Genomic DNA, 27,255 nt, shown 5'->3' on the forward strand with positions numbered 1-27,255 from the left:
ACAACTGCTGTAGCAACTGGTCTCTGAACCTGACCCAGACCGTGACAATGTGGTTGTTTTGAAGGAGTACAATACGGTGTTACTTGAACAAAAATGAGCTGCCTGGTGGAGGTGCCAGAAAGAAGCTTTTACTGCATCAATGACACAAAAAGGCCCGGTTAAGCATGTCAAGGTGTTGTCAGGCATATTGTAACCAGGTTTTTTGTGGCATTGGTGCAGTAAAAGCTTCTTTCACAATTTCACAGGGTATGCAAACTTTTGAGCACAACTGTAACTAATGCCTGGATAGATTTGACATAGAATGATTTGTCAGGATGCCTGAACCATCCTCGGACAGCCGGCTTCACTTCATAATCAGTGCTGCAATGAAAGATGCTTCTTTTGTCCAATTTCACTGCAGGTTATGCATCGATTATAATCCAGGATCAGGCGTTCCATGCACTGAATGTTTACAGGAATGACTACTGTGGGCTGGGAACCATCATATATATAAAAATGCAGCGCTACAGGATATATATACAAGGGGATTCTACAGGATATATATACACATGCGTATATTTTTACGCTGTCTGGTTAGTGTAAATTTTTACCATTTGCACTAGGAATCACGGAGCACTTCTTTCACTGGACTGTGTTTTATCATCACTTTCTTTAAGCGCTGCATTTTTATATATATGAATTGTGGGACTTTATATGCGTTTTCCTTTATGTTCAGCTGCTGCCACTATTGTTGAGCGCTTACTGTATATTTTATCCCATATGGGAACCATCATAGCTGGGATCATCACTGACAGACGTACGGCCATCTTTGAAATATTTACACCATTCTAGCCTCTTACTGCAGCTGAGCGTCTCATCACCGTAGTGTTCTTGAAGTCTTCTGTAGATATCGGTGGGTTTTATGCCTTCAATCACAAGAAACTTCATCACCACACGCTGTTCCATGCACACACTAACACCGCCGTCTGCCATCTTGATTACTGGTCTCTGGACTGGCCCGTGACATGTGCGCCCCCTATCAGTAATAGTAGAAATTCTGAAGGACCCTCTGCACACTGGTATATACCCTTTCAAGCAGACTATGCAATAAATAGGGATATTTAGTTCACACATATTGCAATACATGCTTAAGCTGGCCAACTGCGTCAAAGTAACGTAGTAATAGGACACATTTGTCACTTACTACTGCATGTAGTACCGCCACGCCAGCATCCCTTTTTTATACCTGGAAAATTAAAAGTCCCGGTCTGACTTGAACGCCCCTCGTATTTGCACTGTTATTTATCAAATACATATTTTCGGGAAAAAGTACACTAAAATGAATTTTAGTGCAAACAAACACAATATTATACCTACATTTTTGATAATATAAAAGATGGAGTTGCGTCACATTATTCGGTCCTATGTAGTACAATATAAGGGGGAGTCTAGATCACCAGCCGGTCATACTGGTAAATGCAAACAGTCTTTTATTTTCAAAATAGGCCAAACAAAATGGATTTCTTCAGCAAAACAAAACAGTCCATCAGCTTCTGCTGTAAATCAAACCTTTGGCTCACCACCAGCAAAACCTTGTCCCACAACATACTTCAAGTCCCTTCCTGCCCCAGGGGGTCCATGAATGGTGCAAGAGCTCAGCAGAAATGTCTCACTAACAAGACCATCTACAATCCTCACACAACTGTGTTCTGCTCCACTCAACACCTCACAAGCATCTGCTGATTGCTTCTTGTCCTTTTCATCCCATTTTATTGGCAGGTTAACCCATTCAGGCCCAACGTCAGGGTTGGAGGCCCTTTCTATTCCAAAAGCTCTCCGAGCCTCTGAATTTCAGATCCCATATAAGTACCTGATAATACTGTGAAAGCTGCAGATCAGCTTTCTCTCTCTATTGGATCACCTAGGAACCCCTCATTCTGCATGGGTGAGAGTCCCTGGGTACTCAAAGGAAGCTTCTTTTCATTCCCCTTAAAGGGACCACAACCCAAACAATGGAGACACTCATCCAGGACGCATCCCTGGCATCCTGTACAGCTGTCGGTGACCCCTACTGATTGATTGAAAGCTGTTATAGCCATTTAGCAGTTATAGCTAGCCATACATTGCTAGATATCTCTTGTTCATTATCAAGGGCGGAACAAGAGAAATCACTTGATCTCCTCCTTTCATAATAAACAACACAGATGGAGGAATCTCCTGCAGGCTATTGTATTCTGACAGCCGCACCTTCACAGCTATCTAAATACCTGAACATTGCCTGCATCTGATTGAATTTAGTCGCTGCTATGTCAAGAATTTTCTTCCTGACTCTTTTTATTTTAATCAAGGTGGAATTACCCAACAGGGCCACCCACAGCTCAAATTTTTAATTTATTTAGCAAAAATTTGCCAAATTGACAGCAGTATATGGATAGCCTTAGACAGGAACCTCCTGTAATTATAATTGACACTTTGACTGGACTATTCGGTCAATTCTAGGATACGAAAGAGTAACGGATATCCTGGCAGGATCAACAAATAATATGATGATATTACAGGCGTCAGGCGGACTTTAGAAAAACAAACAGCAGTGTTAATTATATTGACAGTCTATATAATATTTGTCTTTTTCATTTTCTCAAAGTTCTACTTTAACATCAATAACACATGGTTTGGGGGATCGTTTGAAAATGTTTAACAGACTAATTTTAAATGGAAATCTGACCTGGGGAGAAAATGGTTGATACATAACAATAGATTCCCAAAGCATTTTGGGTTGAATAAAGAAAGGGCACAGAAGAATATGGTCCCTGCTTTCAGTCTGACTTTATCTAAATGAAACTTTTTTTAATCATAGAGAACCTTTATTGAACATTTGGAAGCATACAGGTTCCACACATTCTCAAAACATAGCACCCACTAGATCAAGTCACATAAAAGTAAATAATTACAATACAAGCACTATACAATACAATACAATACAAGCACTATATAGCCTGAGGTAGATCTGGGGCCTTCAGTGTTAAGTCTGATGGGCCCACCAGTGGGCCAAAAGAGCAGGTAAGAGAATGGTCCCACAGCGTGTTCACAGCTACATAATATACCTCGATTATGGATATAAAAACAATATTGCAGATGTCAACCTAAATCAATATCGTCTTCACGACTAGGTCAACCGGAGCCAAACTAGGAATGTCAAGCCAACCTCCCCAAACTCTGTAAATTTAGGAAAGCATCCTCTGTGTTCATAGATAACCCGCTCATGTCAAAGTGGTAAACATACGCGTACGCCATTCCTTAAGGGAGGGAGGGGAAGCACTTTTCCAGTGGAGTAGTATGGCTTTATGTGCCTGGAATACGGCCCTAGAAACAGCTTCCCTAATACAGGAATCCGGAATAATATCTTCTAGAATACCCAATATACATCACTTGGGGTCAGGGGGAATACCTGTGCAGCTCCACAACATATGTATTAGATCCCCATAATCTCTACTAGGACAAGCTGGATCAGACAGAAGTCCCACCTTAAACAATTTAACCGGGGTGTAATGAACTTGCAGCAGAATATACAATTTTGTCAGTCTCCGAGATATATTTAAATTCCAATAATTTCTTATTGAACATGTTTTTTTTTTTTTACTTTCAAATATCAAGTAATACTAAACAATGTCCTGTCAAAAATGATAGATTACAGGACAACAACGCAAATAGCAACATTTATCGACCATAGAACACTGAACATGAGATTAAGGACTCTGTAGAGTAGCTATTGGGCCATCTAGACCAAGGTCCACAACCCTTATCTGCCGTATATAGGGGAGTGGTACAGTGGTAGAGAGGGGAAGAGGGAAGGAAGCCGGGAGAGGGGAAGATAGGAAATGTAGTGGGAGGGAAAAGGCAAGAACCACTGTTCATGGACCTGAATTACTTACTTGTCATTTAAAATAGGAAATATATTGTAAAACACATAAAAATTGATCATAATTCACACTAATAGACAAGGAGAGGATGAAAGGAATAGAAAACTAATAAGAAAGGAGGAGAGGGTCACGTTGGGAGGCATTAAAGCACAGAAATATATTGAATCCATGGGTCCCAGGTTTTGTCACATTTTCCAGTATTATTGTGTAGTATACAGGTGGGTTTGTCAATAATCCAGTTCAATTTATTCTTACCATAGTAGAGCAGGATAACCGATTGCTTCTAATGTCTAGCTATAGTTATTCTCGCTGCCAATAACATTTAGGTGATCAATTTATGGGACTTTCTGGGAATATTATCCGGGAATTTATGAAAGAGGGCTGTCTCCAGGGATCTGCAAATATTTAATTCCATCACCGAATTGGTGAAATTAAACATGCAAATCCAAAATCTGGTTGCTATCGAAACATTGCCACCAGATGTGATACATAGAACCCGCCTGGCTGCAACACCGAAAACATATTGCAGAAGCAAATGGATACATCCTTGCAGTCTGAGTAGGAACCAAGTACCATCTTAACAATGTTTTATAATTTACTTCAATTAGAAGTACTTCAACGGTTAGGGCAATATCTCAACATTCCAATAGGTCAATTGATATTCAGGTTCTGTTCCCAATGCTTCATATAGAGAAGCTTGCAGTTCATCAGATCAGTGAGGAGACCACACACTATGGAGACACGGCCTCTAGGGAAATCCCTATTCTGACAGGAGAGTTCAAAATTAGTAAGAGCGGTTCATCCAATAAGGTAAGCTTTGAACGAATAAATGAATCAATCTGATTATAGTTGACGATTTTGACAGCGGGCATTTGCAACTTATCTTTAGAATACTGTAAAGAGTGCATTTGGTCACCCTTAAAGTAGTCACCTATCTGCAACAATCCTTTATTGATCCACCATTGAAAAGGGGCAAGTACTAAACTAGGTACAAATTCAGGATTACAAAAGATTGGAGGGAAGAGTGTATGTAGAGATGCTAATGATTTGCGATGGCATACTCTGTCCCAAACTGTCAAAGAATGCAACAAAGTAGGCCATAGTATAGGAGGGTGTGATCAATTAGGAAGCCAAAGTAATGAGCCGACTGCTAAGGGGTGGCAAGAAAAAGCTTTAATAGAAACCCAGGGAGGGGTAGGTCATTTAGTAGTGGGTAGGCCAACTGAGCAATTTGAGCGGCTTGGAAATATGCATGAAGATTAGGAAGGCCAATCCCACCTCGTGGTTTAGAGGCATAAAATGTCTTTTGGTTCATCCAAGGTCTTCTATTGTTCCAAACAAAGTGGAGAACCTCAGCTTGTAGATGTTGCATCTCCCATCTTGGAACTGGTATTGGCAAGATTCTAAAATATAGCAAAAAATATAATTTTAATCAAGTTGACTCTGCCAAAGCAGGACAAGGAATAGTCAGTCCAAAGAGGGAGGGTAATTGGCTTGATAGAGGGTCTTGACTGATGCTGTTAAGTGGATTCCTAAATAGGGTAAAGAGTTACTTGCCCATAGAAGGTTATAAGCATTTCTGAGCTGCCGTTCTACAGAAATGAGTAAGAAAATGTTTAGGGCTGTCGTTTTTTAGGAGTTTAGGGACAGCCCAGTAAGAGCAGAAAATTGACCCAACAGAGACAGTAAGTTAGTTACAATGATCAAAGGGGAAGAATATACATAAGGACATCATCTGCAAATAGGACATACTTATGCTCCTGTTGTCCACAATGGATGTCATGGATTTGAGGATGGGAATGGATTGCCATAGCTAAGGGTTCGATCGCCAGAGTGAAGAGCAATGGGTAAAGTGGACAGCCCTGCCTAGTGCCGTATGAAATTGGGAACACAAGGGATCTATAACCTCTAATGGAAACTTGAGCCGAGGGATTATCATATAACAAATGCAATAAAGCAGGTGTCACTAAATGATGGACTGTGGTGTGGACCCGAACAAATTGACAGTCCTGTCCGGACCACGACTGTACCACTTAGCAGCCTGATGTACTCCTCCTCCTTCTCCTGCAGCTGTTAAAATTCCCAGCATTGTGGAGGGTGGGAGGAATGGCAGGGTGGACTCCTCTTCTGTGTGACCTGTCCTGCTGCCACTGCTGCTGAACTCACAGCAGGAAAAGGTGGGAGGAATCACAGGGTGGATGCCTCTTCTGAATGTACTCTCCTGGAACCGTTGACCTCAAAGCAGGAAAGCAGGTGGGAGGAATGGCAGGGTGGACTCCTCTTCTGTGTAACCTGTCCTGCTGCTACTGCTGTTGAAGTCACAGTAGGGAAGAGAGCGGGAGGAATGGCAGGGTGAACTCCTCCTCTGAGTATACTTGTTGCTGCTGAACTCACTGCAGGGAGGAGGGCAGGAGGCACGGAACATCTACAGGGAGAGTGGCAACTGCCCAACCTTTATTAACAAGTGGGTCACTCACCTTTTGCCAAGAATAGTTGGGCAGCTCCCGCCCTCAGTGCAGACCTTCCGTGCCTCCCGCCCTCCTCCCTGCAGTGAGTTCAGCGGCAGCAGTGACAAGTACACTCAGAAGAGGAGTTCACCCTGCCATTCCTCCTGCTTTCTTCCCTACTGTGACTTCAACAGCAGTGGAGGCAGGACAGGTCAGACAGAAGAGGAGTCCACCCTGCCATTCTTCCCACCCTCCTTCCTGCAGTGAGTTTAGTTGAGACGGCGACAAGTACATTCAGAAGAGGATTGCACCCTGCAATTCCTTCTGCCCTGCACACTACTGAGTTTAGGTAGGGGGAAGATTAGGAAGAGCTTTGATGTCAGAGGAGGGGCTGTGAAGTGAGGGGGGGCTGCAAAATGGGGGACCATGAGGGGGGAGATGTGATGTGGGGGGCAGTAAGAGGCGGGAGCTGTAAAATGGGGGGCTGTGATGTGATAGAAGCTCTAATATGGGGGGGGCTGTGGTGTGATAAGGGGGAGCTATGATATAGTGGGCTGTGATGCAGGGAGCTGAGATGTGAGAAGTGGGAGGGCTGTGATGTGAGAGAGGGAGCTGTGAGTTGGATGGGCTGTGATGTAAGGGGCAGCTGTGATGTGAGAAGGGGCAGCTCTGATATGGGGGTCTCTGATGTCATATACTTTAGATTTGGCAGAGATCAACCCTTTGCAAGATTTTTTTAATTCTGGAGGACCGTTGGATAAAGAGGCCTCTAACATAGGCTTGCGGGCTGACCAATTAATAGCAATCCCTATACTCCACTGAAATTGCCCTATTAAAACTCGCTAATGAATTACTAACTGCTAAAACCAATGGCCACTACTCTATACTCTTACTACTTGACCTCTCAGTGGCTTTTGATACTGTTGGCCATCCCCCCCCCCCTCAAAACTCCACTCTCTGGCCTCCGAGACTCCTACCTATCGCTGCACTCCTTCAGCGTTCCCTATAACCCTGTCTCCTTCTCTCCACTTCCTCTTTCTGTAGGGATTCCTCAAGGTTCTGTCCTTGAGGTTCTTTCTTCTCCATCTACACCTTCCTTGGTTACTTGGTAAACTCCCATGGCTTTAAGTACCATCTCTATGCTGATGTCACAAATCTATCTTTCTACTCCTCACCCCTTCAGTCTCCTTTCACATTACTAACCTACTAAGCAACATATCAGCATGGATGCCACTCCACTTCCTCAAACTAAATCTTTCTAAAACGGATCTCATACGATTCCCTCCAGTCCATGCCCCCTGCACTGACTTCTCCATCCAAGGTCAATATTACAGCCATCAGTCCCTCCACTCATGCCAGGGTACTAGGTGTATTCTTGGACTCCCATCTGTCCTTTCACCCCCAAATCCAATCACTGTCCAAATCTTGTAGACTTCACCTCTGCAACATCTCCAAGATACGCCCCTTTTTGGCCACTGAAACCACTAAGCAACCTGTTCACTCCCTTGTTATCTCTCGCCTTGACTATTGTAATTTCCTCCTCATTGGCCGACCTCATCGCAGGCTATCCCCTCTTCAGTCTTTCATGAATGCTGCTGCCAGACTCATCCACCTTACCAACCATTCCATATCTGCCACCCTTCTCTGTCAATCCCTCCACTGGCTTCCCATTGCCAAATGTATAAAATTCAAAACATTAACAATAACATATAAAGCCATTTATAACTCTGCCCCAAATTACATCACCAATCTTGACTCCAAATATCACCCTAACTATCCTCTATGCTCCTCCTGCTCTCTAGCTCCCTTGTCTCCTCCTCCCATGCTCGTCTCCAGGACTTCTCCAGAGCCTCCCCCACCCTTTGGAACTCTCTACCCCAATCTATCCGACTATCACCTACGCTGCCCACTTTTAGGCAATCTCCAAAAACCTATCTCTTCAGGGAAGCCTATCCTGCCCTCAGCTAATAACGGAATCTTATATTCCTCCTTTCAGTTCTTCCCCCACAGTTATTACCTTTTGTACCACCAAACGAAAACCAATATTTCCTGACCCAGAAGAAAAGAAAACTTTCACCCTTGAAAGTAATATAATGTGTGAAATCTTTTCTCAACGACACTCTACCCAATCCTAATATCTACACCTCAAAAAATTGATTAAGTAAATAAATTCATAATTAAAAAATAAACCATAAATTCATAAAGTCCCAAAAATGTCTCTGAAATCTCCAAATGTACAAATCACTTTCTTTTCCACCTCCAAATCACATCGTGTTATGCTGTATATGATACTCCAACATGTTGTATTCCAACGTTCTTGTACCTCAATCCCATTTTCAATCCCATTTTTCCAAGCTTCCAATGTTGCGGTAATAGATGGTAAAAATATGGTTAATATTTTAGATGAAGCCGATCTGGCCAGAAGTAGGGCCCATAGGTCTTTATTAGGGATCACATTCTGTTCTATTTGCACCCATAATTTATTAGTAGGGACAAACCATGCCGGAAGTTGGTCTAAAAGTGTTGCATAATAGTACATAGGCCCATTCCTCCTTTCGATTTGTGTTTTTGTAAGGGCCAGAAACGGGATCCGTGTTTTTTTTCCCTTTCCATATAAATCTTTTTATAGCCACCTCTATTTTATAAAAATAAGTCCGAGGGATGAGAATTGGGATTGTTCGGAAGTAATACAAGATCTTAGGAAAGATTAACATCTTAAATGCTGCAATTCTACCTATCCACGACAGGGCAGATATACAAATACCAAGGTAGTCTAATTTCTTATTGGTCCATTGGTAAGGAAATTTATCCTTGAGGGAATTCTGGGGGCCTTTCTTTATTGCAATAGGGAGGGCACAGGATTTGGTGATGTTGAGTTTATAATAAGACACTGTGCTAAAGGACTGCAAAAGAAGCTGAAATTTCAGTAAGAGACTGCATCGGATCAGTGACCGTAAGGATTACATTGTCCGCAAACAGACCTATTTTATGAGAGGTGGACGCTACTTGAACACCTGATATCCGTGGATTGGATCTGATCTCAGTTGCTAAGGGTTCCATCACCAGTGAAAAAGTGATGGGAGATAGAGGACAGCCCTGTCTCGTTCCGTTGGTGATATTAAAGGGGGCTGATGGGGCATTAGACGTGAATACTTGAGTGGAGGGAATAGTGTATAATGCCATAATGGCCGACTTTATGAAACCAGTGATCCCAAATTTGGTTAAAGTAGCATCCAAGTACTGCCAATGAACCCTGTCAAATGCCTTCTCGGCATCCAGAGCCAAGAACACAGCTTGGAGACCTCCTTGATTCAGCCACGTTCATCAGGTTGAGAATCCTGCGGGTACCATCCACGGCCTGTTGGCCCTCAACAAACCCCACTTGGTCAGCCTGGATGAGAAGGGGGGTAATATGTAGTAGACGTTTAGCTATAATTTTAGCATATATTTTAAGATCTGTATTTAAGAGTGAGATTGGCCTAAAATTCTGAGGGCGGTCAGGGGCTTTCCCTGGTTTGGGCAGGGTAACTATAATAGCCTTTAACATCTCAGATGGGAATGTGGACTTGAGTATTGCTTCGTCATAAGTTCTTTTAAGGTGGGGTACTAAGATGGATTGAAATTCTTGATAGTATTCCGCTGAGAAACCATCTGCCCCTGGGGATTTCCCTTTGGGCAAGGCCTTAATAGCCATACTTATCTTGTTTTCCAAAATAGGTTGATTGAGCCCTTATAATTTTTGATTTGATAATTTAGGCAGTGATAATTTCTGTAAATGTTTGAATAAGCTCTGGAGTAGGTTGGGGAGTATTAGAGTCATCTTTAAGATTATATAGTTGAGAATAGTATGAGCGGAATGCATCTGCTATTTTATTTGGATGGTACATAGGTTTATTTGATATGGGATCCACAATTGACGTTAATTTAGATTGCCTAATTGCTAGGTATCTTGCGAGCATCTTACCTGCTTTATTCCCTTGTGTGTAAAATGTAGTTTTAGCTTTTTTCAAATTTATAGCGTGTTGCCATCACATAAGGGTCCTAAGTTCCAGCCTAGGATTTTGAAGGTCCTGAAGGACACTGGGAGATAAGGATTGCTTATGGAGATGTTTTTTTTTTTTTTTATAATTCAAATATTTATTGATTTTTCATAATTATAAATACATATAAAAAAAATAGAAAGAAAAGAAGAACATAACATTTCTTCAACAATCTCATATATCATATAAAATTCTTATCTCCTTCTTTTCCCCCCTTTTGTTTCCCTTCCCTCTACCCCTATTCCCTCCCTCTTCCCGCCCCCCTTCCACTCTGCCTTTCTCTCTTAAGTCCTTTCCTAAAAATTAAAAAAGAAACTTCACTTATCACATCCCACTGCTTCACATATATTCATTTTATCTACAAAATCTTCCCATTGCCTCCATCTCCTATTATAAATCTCCATCTTGTCTTCTTGGATATAATACAATTTCTCCATTTTACTAATCTGATTTACTCTCTCAACCCAATCCCTTTCTGTCGGCACCTCTAACTTATGCCAGAATTTAGATATTAATCCCTTTGCAGCATTCACATAGTACCATATACCCAAGTCTTTGTATTTACTCACTGGTATCTCTGTACTGTGTAATAGGCACGCTTCTGGATCTAGTCCTATCTTTATCCCTGAGATTTTGCTTATTAAGTTGACCATTGTCTCCCAGTACCTTTTGGATCTTTGAACACTCCCACCATATGTGAAACCACGTACCAATCCCTCCACACCCCCGCCAGCACTCTTGTGTTTTTTCTACATCTATTTTATGTTCAACACTCGGTGTAATGTGCCATCTTACTAAAGATTTATAATTCACCTCCACCTCTCTCATACTGATGTTTTCATGTGTAAGTCTATATATTTTCCTCTGCTTATCCTCATCTATTTCTATCCCCAAATCTTTTTCCCATTTATCTATATAACTTGGTTTTACTTCCGTGCCTAACTCAGTGAGAATCTTATAAATTTTTGCCGTACCCAGTTTCCCATCTCCCCGTGATTCCAACAACCTCTCAAACATATTCCACTCCTTTTTTCCTCTCATAGGTTTCGGGAGCCCTTCTACAAAGTGTTTTAATTGGTGATATTTCCACTCATCAATCTTAATAAAAAGTTCCCCTCCACCTTTCTTTAAATCCTTCAGTGTTTTCAATTTCTGTCCATCCATAATATCCCTCAGTTGTATATCTTCCTTTTTAAACCATTTTCCCACACTCCCTTCTATACCTGGTGGAAAATACTCCATATTCCTTAGTGACATTAATTGTGAATTGAAATCCCATTTCATATATTTATGTAAATTATCCCAAACCTTTAAAACAATCAGTGTATATACACTCGTGGTGTCTCTTAAACCTCTATATTGTGTAGGTGCCCATATACTTCTACTCAAATCCACTCCACTCAATTCTTCCTCTATATTAACCCATCTTTTCCCTTCTACATTGTGAGTCCAATCATAAATTCTTGTTAGAACTACAGGCAGTCCCCGAGTTAAGTACATTCGGCTTACGTAATACTCATACTTACGTACACTTCCCTCGGGACCGGAAGTCAAGCTGTCAGCATTCTTGTGCAGCAAGCTGATAAGAGACTAGCTGATAAGAGACATCAGAGAGACATAAGAGACAGAGACATCCATTGCTCGTTACTTGTGGGGCTAGCAGTGTCTGCCCACTATCTCCAAAGTGATTTAAGACTGTCTGTCTGCACCTCCGGGGAGAGGAAAGGAGAGGCTGTCAGGCTGCTCACTGAAGTGATCCTCCGTCTGTGCAGGGGGGAGGGGGCAGCGTGTGCTGTGTAAAGGAGAGCAGAGTTCTCTCATACAGTACATTACAGTACAGTGTATTTTTACCCTGCAATAATGCCTTTTACATGCACATAAAAGTTAAATATGTTAAGGCAAACATGTGTCCAAGCTGCAGTTCTTATGCAAAACACCAGTTTAGAGCCTCTTGAGGTTTTACTGCTTTCTGTAACCTTATTACAAAAACGTAATCTAATATCCTGTCGTTTGGTTAGTAGTTAGTGCTTATAAAAGTGCCTGATTCAACTTATGAACAAATTCGACTTATGAACAAACCTACAGTCCCTATCTTGTACGTAACCCGGGGACTGCCTGTACTGCATTATAATATCTCTTGAGGTCTGGCACTCCCAATCCCCCTCTCTCTTTACCCCTAGTCATCAGGTCATACGATATTCTGGATTTTTTATTTTTCCATATAAATCTTGTTATCTTTTTAATTACTTTAAAAAAGGCCTCTGGGAGTCTAATTGGGATCATCTGAAATTTATACAGGACTTTGGGTACAATTATCATTTTTATCAGATTTATACGTCCTAACCAAGAGGGATTTCCTCCTCCCAATTTCTTCAGTTCTTCTTTGATCTCATTTAGAAGAGGAATATAGTTTAATTTATATAGTTTTGTATATGAAGCAGTAAGTTTAATCCCTAAATATTTTATCTCTTTATTTCTCCATATAAAAGGGAATTCTTTTTGTATCTTAGCTTTCTCACTATTCGGAAGGTTTACATTTAAGATCTCAGTTTTTGTTGGGTTGATTTTTAGATTTGATAATTTCCCGTATTCCTTTAGGCTTTTTATTAAGTTCGGTAATGTCATCCTAGGATTTCCCACATAAAACAACAAGTCGTCTGCAAAGGCTGCCACTTTATGTTCAGTTTCCCCTATCTGTATTCCTTTTATATCTACGTTCTTCCTAATTGTTTCCAGCAAGGGTTCCAATGATAACACATATAACAGTGGGGACAATGGACATCCCTGTCTTGTCCCATTCGACATCTCTATGGGGTCAGATTTTTCACCATTAACCAAGATAACCGCAGAGGGTGCTCTATATAGCTTTCCTATCCACTCCCTCATTCTACCACCTACTCCCATGATCTCTAGGGTATCCATCATGAAGCTCCAGTTTACTCTATCGAAGGCCTTTTCAGCATCAATCGAGAGCACCACTACTGGGGTTTTCCCCTTCTTAGATTTCTGTATCAAAAGCATAGTTCTACTTCCGTTATCTCTACCCTCTCTCCCCGATACAAAGCCCACTTGATCTCCGTGGATCCATTCTGGCATTAGATCTTTCATTCTATTTGCTAGAACCTTTGCATATAGCTTCGTATCTATATTTAGCAGTGCAATTGGTCTATAGCTGGAACATTGAGTAGCGTCCTTTCCTTCCTTATGTATAAGTGTTACATGGGCTTGTAGGGATTCCTGTCTAATCTCCATTTCTCCACCCAAGGCGTTCATATATTCTTTCAATTTAGGTATTAGTAAGTCACTATATTTTTTATAATATCTCACGGTATATCCGTCTGGACCAGGACTTTTCCTTACCTTAGTATTTTTTAATGCTATTTTTATTTCCTCCTGCGTGATTTCTACTTCCAGGGATTTCAATAGGTCTTCATCTACCCTTCATTCACACCATCTTGGGGGTTAATATTATATAACTTACTATAATATTCCTTGAACACCTTTACAATCTCTTTAGTAGAGTGGGCCATTTCTCCCTTGGGGTTTCTTATTTTTTCTATATAATTTCTATTTGTCTTTTTCCTTAGGGCTTTCATTAAATATTTTCCTGGTCGGTCTCCCCATCTATATCTCTCTCCTGCTACTTTATTAAGTACTCTCCTCCTCTCTTCTTCCATTAATAACTCCAGTTCTTTCTTCTTTTTTATTACCTTCTGTCTTATTTCACTTGTTGTTCTATTTTTATGGATCTGTTCCAAATCATATATTTCTTTTAAGAGCCCCGTTAGTTTCTTGCTCCTTTCCCTTTTCTTTTTTGCCCCTAACGCAATCAGTATACCTCTAATATATGCCTTGTGGGACTCCCAAACTGTGGCTATTGACACATCCTCTGTTTCGTTCTCTTGAAAAAATCTTTCCATCTCTTTTCTGATCTTCTGATCAATCTCTTGGTCTTGTAAAAGAGCCTCATTTAACCTCCATCCTACCCCCCTTGTTAACTTCCTCCCCCATCTTACCTTCATTATAACCGGGGCGTGGTCTGAAAGCGTCATTGTCTCTATTTCTACTTTAACCACCCTCTCAATAAGTTGATGATCTACCATTATGTAATCTAATCTCGAATAAATCTTGTGTGCATTAGAGAAGAAGGCATAGTCTCTTTCCTTTCCATGCATTATTCTCCATATATCCACTAGTTGGCACTCATGTATCTCCTTCTTTAAAATTCTCAGAGACTTACCTCCCTCTCTCTGCACACAAGAGGTTGTGTCCATCTGTGGATCTAAGCATAGATTCAGATCTCCTGCAACTATCAGTCCTTTTTTAAAATCCATCAATTTTTTTAATATCTCTTTTAGGTATACCTCTGGTCTTTTATTTGGGCAGTAGATGTTTGCTATTGTACATTCCATGTCTTGCAATCTACCTCTCAAAAACAAGAATCTCCCCTCAAGATCCGTCTCTCTCTCTTCTACCTCCCACCTTATGTTTTTAGCAAACCCAATTGCCACCCCCTTAGCTCTCTTAATTGGGGTATCCGCATAGAACCATGTTGGATAATTTCTGGTGTTCAATTTTATATTTGACTTAATCTCAAGATGTGTCTCCTGCAAAAAGACTACCGAAGCTTCTCTATGTTGTAATTCTTTAAATAGCTTAAATCTCTTCCCAGGAATATTCAACCCCTTTACATTATATGTTATAAATCTTATATCTTCCATATTTCTTGCATACTTCTCCTTTCTATGCAGAGTGTGTTAAAAAACTTCCCCCTATACCATCCTTCTCCCCCTCCCCCACCGTTCCCCTCCCCTCCCTCCTCCCCCCCCCCCCCAGTGTCCCCCACCTCCACCCCCCCTCACCCTCCCTTACAACCTCCTCTCCACTCTCCCTCCCCCTTCCCCCATTAGGCCTATTCTTTGCCATCTAATCCTTTTGTGAGCCTAGTGTCACTTTTGGATCTTGACCTTGAGGTAGAACTCTAACCCTGTACGGTTCACCCACCCTCATTTTTCACCCAGTGTTCCCCTAACTATTCATTCTTTATTCCTTCTTCTAACTTGCTGCCATTCCTCTTTTCCCTCAGCATATATCCCTCCTTCTTCCTCTTCCTCCCAACCTGGAATCTCTATTCTTTGAATATTAAGTTTATCAAAAAAGTCTCTTAATTCCGCAGGAAATCTCAGATATGCAGTAACTCCATTCTTCCATCCGATTAGAAAAAATCGAGCTACTCCATCTATATTGTACATTTTGTTTTTTCATCTGTTTTATTAGTGGTCTCAATGATCTTTTTCTCCATAATGTTTCAGGTGTCAAGTCTGCAAAAATTTGTAAATGTTTTCCTTCATACTCAATACTAGCTCTTCCTTTTATCTTCTTCCATACTTCTTCTCTCTCTGCATTTTTATTAAAGTGTACCACTACATCTCTTGGTCTCTCTTCCACCCGATTTTGTTGATACCTTCCTAGCCTATATATATTGTCCAATACAAATGTCTCAGTTCTAGGTCTACCCATTATGGAGTTTAGAATTTTTTGTATTGTCTCTCTTAAATCTTCTTCTTGTGTAAGCTCCGGAACTCCCTTTATCCTGAGGTTATTTTTCCTATGCATGTTTCCTTGTATCTCCAACTTATATCCCAACTTTTTCTGTTCTTGCCTAATCTCCATTATCTGATTTCTCAGTTCAGGAATGGCTTGCGCATGTTTTTTAATTTTTTCTTCTGTTTCTTCTACTCTAGACAAAAGATGTCCCAAGTCTTTCCTAATAATTCCCATCTCCTGTTTGATTGATTTTTCCAAACTTCCAAACATTTCTGCCATCTCTTTTTTTATTTGGGATTTGTAGTTCTCCTTCATTTTCTCTTAACTCTGTTCCTCCTGTTATTTGTTGACTATCGTTATCCAATTCCACCGGAGATCTGGCACTCTTATCCATACTGTTTTCCATTATACTTTTTTCACCTACTCCCTGAGTTCTTTCTGGGGTCACATTACCTTGAGACGTAAATGTTCTAATTGTTCCAGATTGGGAATGTTTGGGCCCACTCCCTTTACTATTTTTACTCTTCATGTTTTCTATATGTGTCCGATCCCTCTTCTTTAAAACTTTAGGGTATATGCTGTAATGGGTCCTTTAGAGAGGTTCTAGTTTCTTCACTCTACTTGGTATTCCCTTTTTTTTTTTTCTATGTATACTTCTCCTGCTGTTTCAATATACTGTCTTTATAACAGATTTTAATACACAGTCCAGCCACTCTCACTCACCCTCTCTCCAGCCGCTTTTCCAGGAAGGTTGTCTTTTGAGTTCTCTGTCCTCTGTTTTAACTCTGTTCCTCTTCCCCTCAGTTGAAGGAGGGGGGGTGGGGGGAATCTCTCCAGGTCTCCTTCCTCCTCCGTCTACCTCTCTCACAGGTATCTGGCAGCCAGGCTCTCCTTTCCCCCAGACTAGCGTCTCACCGGCTCCACTGAGTCACAGCCAGTTCTCTCTCCTTATCCTCTCATCAAGCCGGGACACTAAGCCGGGTTCACGTGTCCTGTCAGTGACAGAGCCGGCGTCTCCCCCTGACACAGGAAGCCAGCCGGCTTCTGTCTCCCAGAGCTCCCTTTCGGGAGATCACGTGGTTACCCGGCGTCTCCTGCACTCCCAGCAGCCTCGGGTGGGAGGTTTCAGCCGTCCCGCACTCGTGGACTCCTGCAGCTCCGTTCTCATCAGATTCTCTTCGGGAACCCCATCTTGCCCGTGAGTTTTGTTCGGGCCCCTTCGCAGCGTAATTAGGGGAACATCTGGGGAAGGAGGGTGAGTGTCTTGCGGAGAGTGCTCACAACGCCCTCTCTCCTACCGCCATAGTTAGGCTCCTCCTCCTCCCTATTCAGTACCTTTTCGCTTATGGAGATGTTTTAATCTAGCTATCCTGTTAACCGTTTCCGAGAAGGATTTATTCCTATCACGTCTTGCCTGGGAAGCCAGTTTCAATAAAAGACCTCTACAGTATGCTTTTATGGGCAAACCACGTACTGTAAACATTCATAGCGGGAGAAGAATTGATATAAAAAAATTCCTGCAATGCTGTGGTGAGAATGGAACAAAAAACAGGATTATAATACATAGAAACATTACGCCACAAAAACACTGGAGAAAATTTCAGATTCCTCGATACTCAAAGAAATAGGTGCGTGATCCGACCATGTCATAGGATGAATTTCTGCACCGGAAACGTTTTGTAATAATTGAATATCCGTCAAGAAGTCAATTCTTGAGTAGGAGTTGTGGGGTACGGTATAATGTGTATAATCCCTCTCAGAATCGCATAGACATCTCCAGGGGTCATACAGATTAGCCTCGGAGAGCACATTAGCGAGAGAATGTCTTAGGCTACGAGAAGAGTGTGAGACATCCAAGGAGGTATTAATAACAGCGTTAAAATCTCCACAGAAAAGTAGGAAGCCCTGCTGGATTTTTTCCACCTTTTTCCGCAAGGAATTTAGGAAATGGATCTGGTGGACATTGGGGGCATATAAATTGACAATGGTATAAGTGATGTTGATTTCACAGACAATAATTAGGTATCTGCCTTTGCAATCAGATTCTTGGGACAGCAACAAAAAATGCAACAGAATTACGACTGGCTATGAGAACGCCACATTTCTTATCCGGGCCACTGGACGTGTATACATGTGGAAATGATCGGTGTGAGCAGTGTGCAGCTTTATTAGAGGCAAAATATGTTTGTTGGACACAAATAACATCACCGGCCAACCATTGAACCTCTCTCCACATGGAGTGGCATTTAAATGGGCTATTGAGCCCGTGAGCATTCATAGATACTGTTTTTAGAACCGTGGTGGATGTACGGTAGATGATGCAGGGATACTCTCTAGTGTGGTGAAGAATTGCGTAAGAAAAGAGGTGTTCCAGGTGGATAGGCTTACGGTGTCCATAGGGATCCAACGAGGAGTGCGGAGTTGTGTCATCATATGGCAGGAGGAAAGCGATATGCTGTGTTCCCATACTTGGTCGATTCTGGTGCTCTGTAGGAAGAAACTTGGCAAAAAGGAAGAAAAAGAATAGAAGAGAACAAAAATAACAGTCAACGAGTAACTTTGTGTGAACTTAATCACTTCAACGAGTGGGGGTTCAATGCCGAGAGATGCAGCTTAATTATTGGCTGTCCGAGTGTACAGCGGGTAGGCAACAAGGAAATAGGAGGGAGCACACTGCAGTACCTCATCCCGCTACTTGTTCCCAGTCAGGAGTTATTATCCTGGGAGAAGCTTTGGTAGGAGTTGGTTCGCCATCTGCTAGCAGGAGGCCCCACTTTCTAGCTAGCTGGAATCCTTCCACTTCAGATTTTACTGTTATTACACGTTTGTCTTTAGAGATAAGTAGTTTGGTAGGGAAGCCCCACTGATATTTGATATCATTGTTTTTTCGTGAAAGATAGCAATTTTTTGTGGGCAAGTATGGTATGTTGAGAAAGGTCTGTAAATAAGGAGATCCCAGCATAAGGGTTTGGGAGCGGGTTATTTTTCCGAGCAAATAGCATTAGTTCCTCCTTAACATGGTAAAAATGAATTCTCGCTATAGTGTCTCTTGGAATATGATCGGGAAGAAAGGAGGGTTTTGGCAGTCTGTGGGCCCTGTCCACTACTACGTCTCTATTCGGAGTATGAGGTAGCAGAGCGGAAATCATTTGTTTGAATATATTTGCATAGATCTACAGTAGGTACATTTTTGCCAATACCCCTGAATTTACCTTTATTCCTGCAGGAACGGTCTTCTAGGTCCACAAACAGATATCTGAAAAAAACGAGCGCTAGATCTATGTAGTGGAGCAGCTAGCAAGAGAAGGTAAAACCTCAGAAAACCTCTTAAAATGACAAATAAGTATACAACAGACATGCAGCACTCTCCTCAGTAATATTTAGGTAAATATTAGTGTAGACATATGTATAATACTCAAAATGATATTAAGCATATATAAATGCAAGATTGTGTGTAGCACACACAACTATGAGTCACCTTACGCGGATAAGTTCATAGATTCAGTACAAAAATAGAAACGTGGAGATGGGTGACAGTCTCTATATAGTAGATGAATAATATTTGTGACATCAATGGTGAGGGAATGAGAATAGGTTGCACTAACCAGATAGCGCTAAGTTAAGCGCATGTAGATGATGAAATCATCTGGGTATGAACATCTGGACCCGGGTGTTCTGACTAGTAGCAGCATCTATCGCAGCATTTCTGCAGGGTTTCTGAATGGCAGAGTTCTGATTGAAGACCACCAGGGGGAGCCAGCAACCAGGATCTCTTCAAAACCAGGTATCCCAAAGGGTATGGTGTGTTCCCAGGCCACCAGAGGGAGATTGAGCTCTAGACAGTGTCCCACGATTTCCTTGGAGAGAATTGGCTCAGGCAAAAAAGAACCAGAAAACAAAAATATCTAAGTGCAACATTGCTTTATTAAATGCAGAAAAAATAGTAAAATGCAACGCACATGATATGTAAAAGGCCTGTTGGCCAGACAGAAGAAAGTCCACGTGGATAGAAAGTCACTGAGGGCAGCTTTCTGACATGTTTCGTGCCACGCACGTTCTAAAAAAAGCTGGCCCCCTCAGTGGCTGCTCGTGTATGTGTGTGTGTGTGTGTGTATGTATATATATATATATATATATATATATATATATATATATATATAGGGGAACACATGCCCTTCAATTAATGATAATTGGTGTTCCTGCCGCTCGCGCATGCAAATTCACCCATTTTAGTTTCCACCTGTGTTACCCGTTCTCCCAGACTTTCAATATCCTTGTTAACTTGCGATACAAAGCCCATCATATATTTATACAGGGAGCCTTTAAGTGTAATTAACATATCTTTCATTACTGCAGTCGTAGGGGCAGTAATTCTGCAGGGTAATCCTCCAGATGTTCCACAAACTCAATAGTGGAATGATGTAGTAATACTTTCTGCTGACCGTTATCTCTGGAATGTACCTCTGGGGAGCAGTGTTGCCTGTGTTTTTGTGGGCTATTAGTGGGGGAAGACTATGCAGAGCCTGCAGACGCTGCTGGGCTGGATGTATATAGGGGAGATATATGGCCATCCCCTCCCATGTGAACCTGAAGCACGGGAGAGGGACAGAGACCAGTGCCATCTTGGGGGGAGGGGCCTCCCACTGGAGTAAAGAACTCTGGTAATTTGCGGGCCCCTCTTTGTTTTTCTGCTTCCCCATCGTGCCTCCTGGATGCCCCCCTCCTTCCGAGGGCTTACTATGCTGTTGGTGGGTTTCCCCGCTGTCACACGTCGCTCTGCTTAGCTGCAGTTCTCTGCAGCTCCCAGAACCCTCCTATAGAACTGCCATCTCCCTCCGTGGCCGGCCACGCCCCTCCTTTCCATAATTTTCTTTTCCTGGTGCATCTTCATGGCAGTATACAGACCCTTGCCCTATTGGTGATAGTCACATAGAATTCTACAGGTAAAATAAGCCTCAAACCTATACCTATAACTAACTAGTCTTATCAGATTGAAAGGAGGAGCTATGAAAATTGTGGAAAGTTGAGTATACAATTTTCCATTTTTTTGCATAAGTACATGTTTCCCCAGGGCAGTGCTCACCCTATGCTATTTATTTTACACACCCTTGTCTATTAGCCTGAAAAATGGGAATTTTTTATTTGACAGATTCGGCTCCTATTGATATCACTAGGGTTCAGGTTCAGCATCCAAACCGGAACCCTGTTCTAACTGAAATGAAGGAATGCGCTAAAACCACAAACTATTCCTAATTTAGTGTAGAAACATTACTGCAAAAAATATATATATATCTATTCTCAATTAATATCAAAAAATATCAAAATTATGTGCAAAACTATTTTTTAGTGGATAAGTAATTTAAATAATTAAATGACCTCGGTGGAGAGATATAAAAAGAGAGAGTGATATAATGCTCCTGGAACCATTATATTGAGTGGTGGATACCTACCTTATGGATGATTGTGTAGCTATTGATCATCACTAGAGATGAGCGAAGAAATGAAAAATTCGATTCGACTGATTCGGCGAATTCGTGGACAATATTAGATTCGAGTCGAATAAATTCGCTGTGAATTTAACTTAAAAAAGGGTGTTTCTAGGCTTCAGAGAGAGTTAATATTAGTGCAGAACACTGTACCTTTAATTTAAATGCCCTTGGAGTCTGCTGGGGAAGAGAAATAATACTGTCAGTCAGTATGACATGCAGATGAGTGCCGTCGATCTTAGAATCACCGCACACTTCACTCATTTGGACAGTCACGGGGCCAAAACCAGTGTTTGGAGCCACAGTGTGGCGGTGGAGGCAGCAGCAATGGGAGGCCATACAGCAACCTATGACAAAATGGAAACCAGCAGGAGTGTGAGGAGACCTGAAAGTGGCACATGGCAGAGTGGGAGCAATGGGAGGCGGTACAGGGACCCAGGTCACACTGTGGGCTCAGCAGCAGCGTGACCAGGCGGTACGGGGGCCCATGGCCGATTTGGGGCCTGGTGGCACCTATGGAAGGCCTGTAATCTGCCAGCAACCTATGACAAAATGGACAACCGCAGGAGTGTGAGGAGATTTCAAAGTGGCACATGGCAGAGTGGGAGCAATGGGAGGCGGTACAGGGACCCAGGTCACACTGTGGGCTCAGCAGCAGCGTGACCAGGCGGTACGGGGGCCCATGGCCGATTTGGGGCCTGGCGGCACCTATGGAAGGCCTGTAATCTGCCAGCAACCTATGACAAAATGGACAACCGCAGGAGTGTGAGGAGATTTCAAAGTGGCACATGGCAGAGTGGAAGCAATGGGAGGCCGTACAGGGACCCAGGTCACACTGTGGGACCAGCAGCAGCGTGACCAGGCGGTACGGGGACCCATGGCCGATTTGGGGCCAGGCGGCACCTATGGAAGGCCTGTAATCTGCCAGCAACCTATGACAAAATGGACAACCGCAGGAGTGTGAGGAGATTTCAAAGTGGCACATGGCAGAGTGGAAGCAATGGGAGGCCGTACAGGGACCCAGGTCACACTGTGGGCTCAGCAGCAGCGTGACCAGGCGGTACGGGGGCCCATGGCCGATTTGGGGCCTGGCGGCACCTATGGGAGGCCCGTAATCTGCCAGCACCCTATGACAAAATGGAACCCTGGGCTGGGGCAGGCAGAACCGCCATATCTTTATCACGTTTTTCCCAGGCCACCGAATGGCGACGCTGCATATGCTGACGCAACGCTGTAGTCCCAACATGGGCCCCCTGGCCACGCTTGACTTTCTGGCCACATAGTCGACATTAGGCTACGTTTACTTCCTCGGGCGGCTTGACGAAAACTTGCCACATCGCCGAGTAGGAAACTTTGCACCCGCTACTCCTCACTGGCTGACTGCTACTTCCTCCGTGCACACCGGCACCACTACTGGCTGTGGTGGTAGGCTGCAGTGGAGCTGCTGCTCTACTCCGTGGCCGTTTGCCTCCACTGACACTGCTGCGACCCTGCTGCCTCCTGGCAGCAGCAATGGGAGGCCGTACAGGGACCCAGGTCACACTGTGGGCCCAGCAGCAGCGTGACCAGGCGGTACGGGGGCCCATGGCCGATTTGGGGCCTGGTGGCACCTATGGAAGGCCTGTAATCTGCCAGCAACCTATGACAAAATGGACAACCGCAGGAGTGTGAGGAGATTTCAAAGTGGCACATGGCAGAGTGGAAGCAATGGGAGGCCGTACAGGGACCCAGGTCACACTGTGGGCTCAGCAGCAGCGTGACCAGGCGGTACGGGGGCCCATGGCCGATATGGGGCCTGGCGGCACCTATGGAAGGCCTGTAATCTGCCAGCAACCTATGACAAAATGGACAACCGCAGGAGTGTGAGGAGATTTCAAAGTGGCACATGGCAGAGTGGAAGCAATGGGAGGCCGTACAGGGACCCAGGTCACACTGTGGGACCAGCAGCAGCGTGACCAGGCGGTACGGGGGCCCATGGCCGATTTTGGGCCTGGCGGCACCTATGGAAGGCCTGTAATCTGCCAGCAACCTATGTCAAAATGGAAAAGCACAGGAGTGTGAGGAGACCTCAAAGTGGCACATGGCAGAGTGGAAGCAATGGGAGGCTGTACAGGGACCCAGGTCACACTGTGGGACCAGCAGCAGCGTGACCAGGCGGTACGGGGGCCCATGGCCGATTTGGGGCCTGGTGGCACCTATGGAAGGCCTGTAATCTGCCAGCAACCTATGACAAAATGGACAACCGCAGGAGTGTGAGGAGATTTCAAAGTGGCACATGGCAGAGTGGAAGCAATGGGAGGCCGTACAGGGACCCAGGTCACACTGTGGGCTCAGCAGCAGCGTGACCAGGCGGTACGGGGGCCCATGGCCGATATGGGGCCTGGCGGCACCTATGGAAGGCCTGTAATCTGCCAGCAACCTATGACAAAATGGACAACCGCAGGAGTGTGAGGAAATTTCAAAGTGGCACATGGCAGAGTGGAAGCAATGGGAGGCCGTACAGGGACCCAGGTCACACTGTGGGCTCAGCAGCAGCGTGACCAGGCGGTACGGGGGCCCATGGCCGATATGGGGCCTGGCGGCACCTATGGAAGGCCTGTAATCTGCCAGCAACCTATGACAAAATGGACAACCGCAGGAGTGTGAGGAAATTTCAAAGTGGCACATGGCAGAGTGGAAGCAATGGGAGGCCGTACAGGGACCAAGGTCACACTGTGGGACCAGCAGCAGCGTGACCAGGCGGTATGGGGGCCCATGGCCGATTTGGGGCCTGGTGGCACCTATGGAAGGCCTGTAATCTGCCAGCAACCTATGACAAAATGGACAACCGCAGGAGTGTGAGGAGATTTCAAAGTGGCACATGGCAGAGTGGAAGCAATGGGAGGCCGTACAGGGACCCAGGTCACACTGTGGGACCAGCAGCAGCGTGACCAGGCGGTACGGGGGCCCATGGCCGATTTTGGGCCAGGCGGCACCTATGGAAGGCCTGTAATCTGCCAGCAACCTATGTCAAAATGGAAAAGCACAGGAGTGTGAGGAGACCTCAAAGTGGCACATGGCAGAGTGGAAGCAATGGGAGGCCGTACAGGGACCCAGGTCACACTGTGGGCTCAGCAGCAGCGTGACCAGGCGGTACGGGGGCCCATGGCCGATATGGGGCCTGGCGGCACCTATGGAAGGCCTGTAATCTGCCAGCAACCTATGACAAAATGGACAACCGCAGGAGTGTGAGGAAATTTCAAAGTGGCACATGGCAGAGTGGAAGCAATGGGAGGCCGTACAGGGACCCAGGTCACACTGTGGGACCAGCAGCAGCGTGACCAGGCGGTATGGGGGCCCATGGCCGATTTGGGGCCTGGTGGCACCTATGGAAGGCCTGTAATCTGCCAGCAACCTATGACAAAATGGACAACCGCAGGAGTGTGAGGAGATTTCAAAGTGGCACATGGCAGAGTGGAAGCAATGGGAGGCCGTACAGGGACCCAGGTCACACTGTGGGACCAGCAGCAGCGTGACCAGGCGGTACGGGGGCCCATGGCCGATTTTGGGCCTGGCGGCACCTATGGAAGGCCTGTAATCTGCCAGCAACCTATGTCAAAATGGAAAAGCACAGGAGTGTGAGGAGACCTCAAAGTGGCACATGGCAGAGTGGAAGCAATGGGAGGCCGTACAGGGACCCAGGTCACACTGTGGGCCCAGCAGCAGTGTGACCAGGCGGTACGGGGGCCCATGGCCGATTTGGGGCCTGGTGGCACCTATGGAAGGCCTGTAATCTGCCAGCAACCTATGACAAAATGGACAACCGCAGGAGTGTGAGGAGATTTCAAAGTGGCACATGGCAGAGTGGAAGCAATGGGAGGCCGTACAGGGACCCAGGTCACACTGTGGGCTCAGCAGCAGCGTGACCAGGCGGTACGGGGGCCCATGGCCGATATGGGGCCTGGCGGCACCTATGGAAGGCCTGTAATCTGCCAGCAACCTATGACAAAATGGACAACCGCAGGAGTGTGAGGAGATTTCAAAGTGGCACATGGCAGAGTGGAAGCAATGGGAGGCCGTACAGGGACCCAGGTCACACTGTGGGACCAGCAGCAGCGTGACCAGGCGGTATGGGGGCCCATGGCCGATTTGGGGCCTGGTGGCACCTATGGAAGGCCTGTAATCTGCCAGCAACCTATGACAAAATGGACAACCACAGGAGTGTGAGGAGATTTCAAAGTGGCACATGGCAGAGTGGAAGCAATGGGAGGCCGTACAGGGACCCAGGTCACACTGTGGGACCAGCAGCAGCGTGACCAGGCGGTACGGGGGCCCATGGCCGATTTTGGGCCTGGCGGCACCTATGGAAGGCCTGTAATCTGCCAGCAACCTATGTCAAAATGGAAAAGCACAGGAGTGTGAGGAGACCTCAAAGTGGCACATGGCAGAGTGGAAGCAATGGGAGGCCGTACAGGGACCCAGGTCACACTGTGGGCCCAGCAGCAGCGTGACCAGGCGGTACGGGGGCCCATGGCCGATTTGGGGCCTGGCGGCACCTATGGGAGGCCTGTAATCTGCCAGCACCCTATGACAAAATGGAACCCTGGGCTGGGGCAGGCAGAACCGCCGTATCTTTATCACGTTTTTCCCAGGCCACCGAATGGCGACGCTGCATATGCTGACGCAACGCTGTAGTCCCAACATGGGCCCCCTGGCCACGCTTGACTTTCTGGCCACATAGTCGACATTAGGCTACGTTTACTTCCTCGGGCGGCTTGACGAAAAATTGCCACACCGCAGAGTAGGAAACTTTGCCTCCGCTACTCCTCACTGGCTGACTGCTACTTCCTCCGTGCACACCGGCACCACTACTGGCCGTGGTGGTAGGCTGCAGTGGAGCTGGTGCTCTACTCCGTGGCCGTTTGCCTCCACTGACACTGCTGCGACCCTGCTGCCTCCTGGCAGCAGCAATGGGAGGCCGTACAGGGACCCATGAGAGACTCTGGACTTGGCAGCAGCATGAGGAGGCGGTATATAGGGGCCCATGGCAGATTAGGGGCCTGGCAGCAGCTATGGGAGGCCCGTAATCTGCCAGCACCCTATGTCAAAAAATTCAACACAACAGCAGTGTGAAGAGACCTGAATGTGGCACATGGCAGAGTGTGGCGATGGAAACAGCAGCAATGGGAGGCCGTACAGGGACCCATGAGAGACTCTGGACTTGGCAGCAGCATGAGGAGGCGGTATATAGGGGCCCATGGCAGATTAGGGGCCTGGCAGCAGCTATGGGAGGCCCGTAATCTGCCAGCACCCTATGTCAAAAAATTCAACACAACAGCAGTGTGTGAGGACACCTGAAAGTGGCACATGGCAGAGTGTGGCGATGGAGACAGCAGCAATGGGAGGCCGTACAGGGACCCATGAGAGACTCTGGACTTGGCAGCAGCATGAGGAGGCGGTATATAGGGGCCCATGGCAGATTAGGGGCCTGGCAGCAGCTATGGGAGGCCCGTAATCTGCCAGCACCCTATGTCAAAAAATTCAACACAACAGCAGTGTGAAGAGACCTGAATGTGGCACATGGCAGAGTGTGGCGATGGAAACAGCAGCAATGGGAGGCCGTACAGGGACCCATGAGAGACTCTGGACTTGGCAGCAGCATGAGGAGGCGGTATATAGGGGCCCATGGCAGATTAGGGGCCTGGCAGCAGCTATGGGAGGCCCGTAATCTGCCAGCACCCTATGTCAAAAAATTCAACACAACAGCAGTGTGTGAGGACACCTGAAAGTGGCACATGGCAGAGTGTGGCGATGGAGACAGCAGCAATGGGAGGCCGTACAGGGACCCATGAGAGAC

At 45.1% G+C, this 27,255-nt stretch overlaps 1 protein-coding gene across 2 annotated transcripts in view; it reads left to right on the forward strand.

Moving 5' to 3' along the window:
• Positions 1-27,255, forward strand: part of LOC149434728 (interferon-induced very large GTPase 1-like) — an 83,149-nt gene that overhangs the window by 5,395 nt on the left and 50,499 nt on the right. The gene's annotated exons all lie outside the window — the stretch shown is intronic.

This window comes from Staurois parvus, unplaced genomic scaffold (genome assembly GCF_062004578.1).
Source record: "Staurois parvus isolate SC_StPar_1 unplaced genomic scaffold, SC_StPar_1.0 ptg001692l, whole genome shotgun sequence".
In the NCBI taxonomy this organism is placed as follows: domain Eukaryota; kingdom Metazoa; phylum Chordata; class Amphibia; order Anura; family Ranidae; genus Staurois; species Staurois parvus.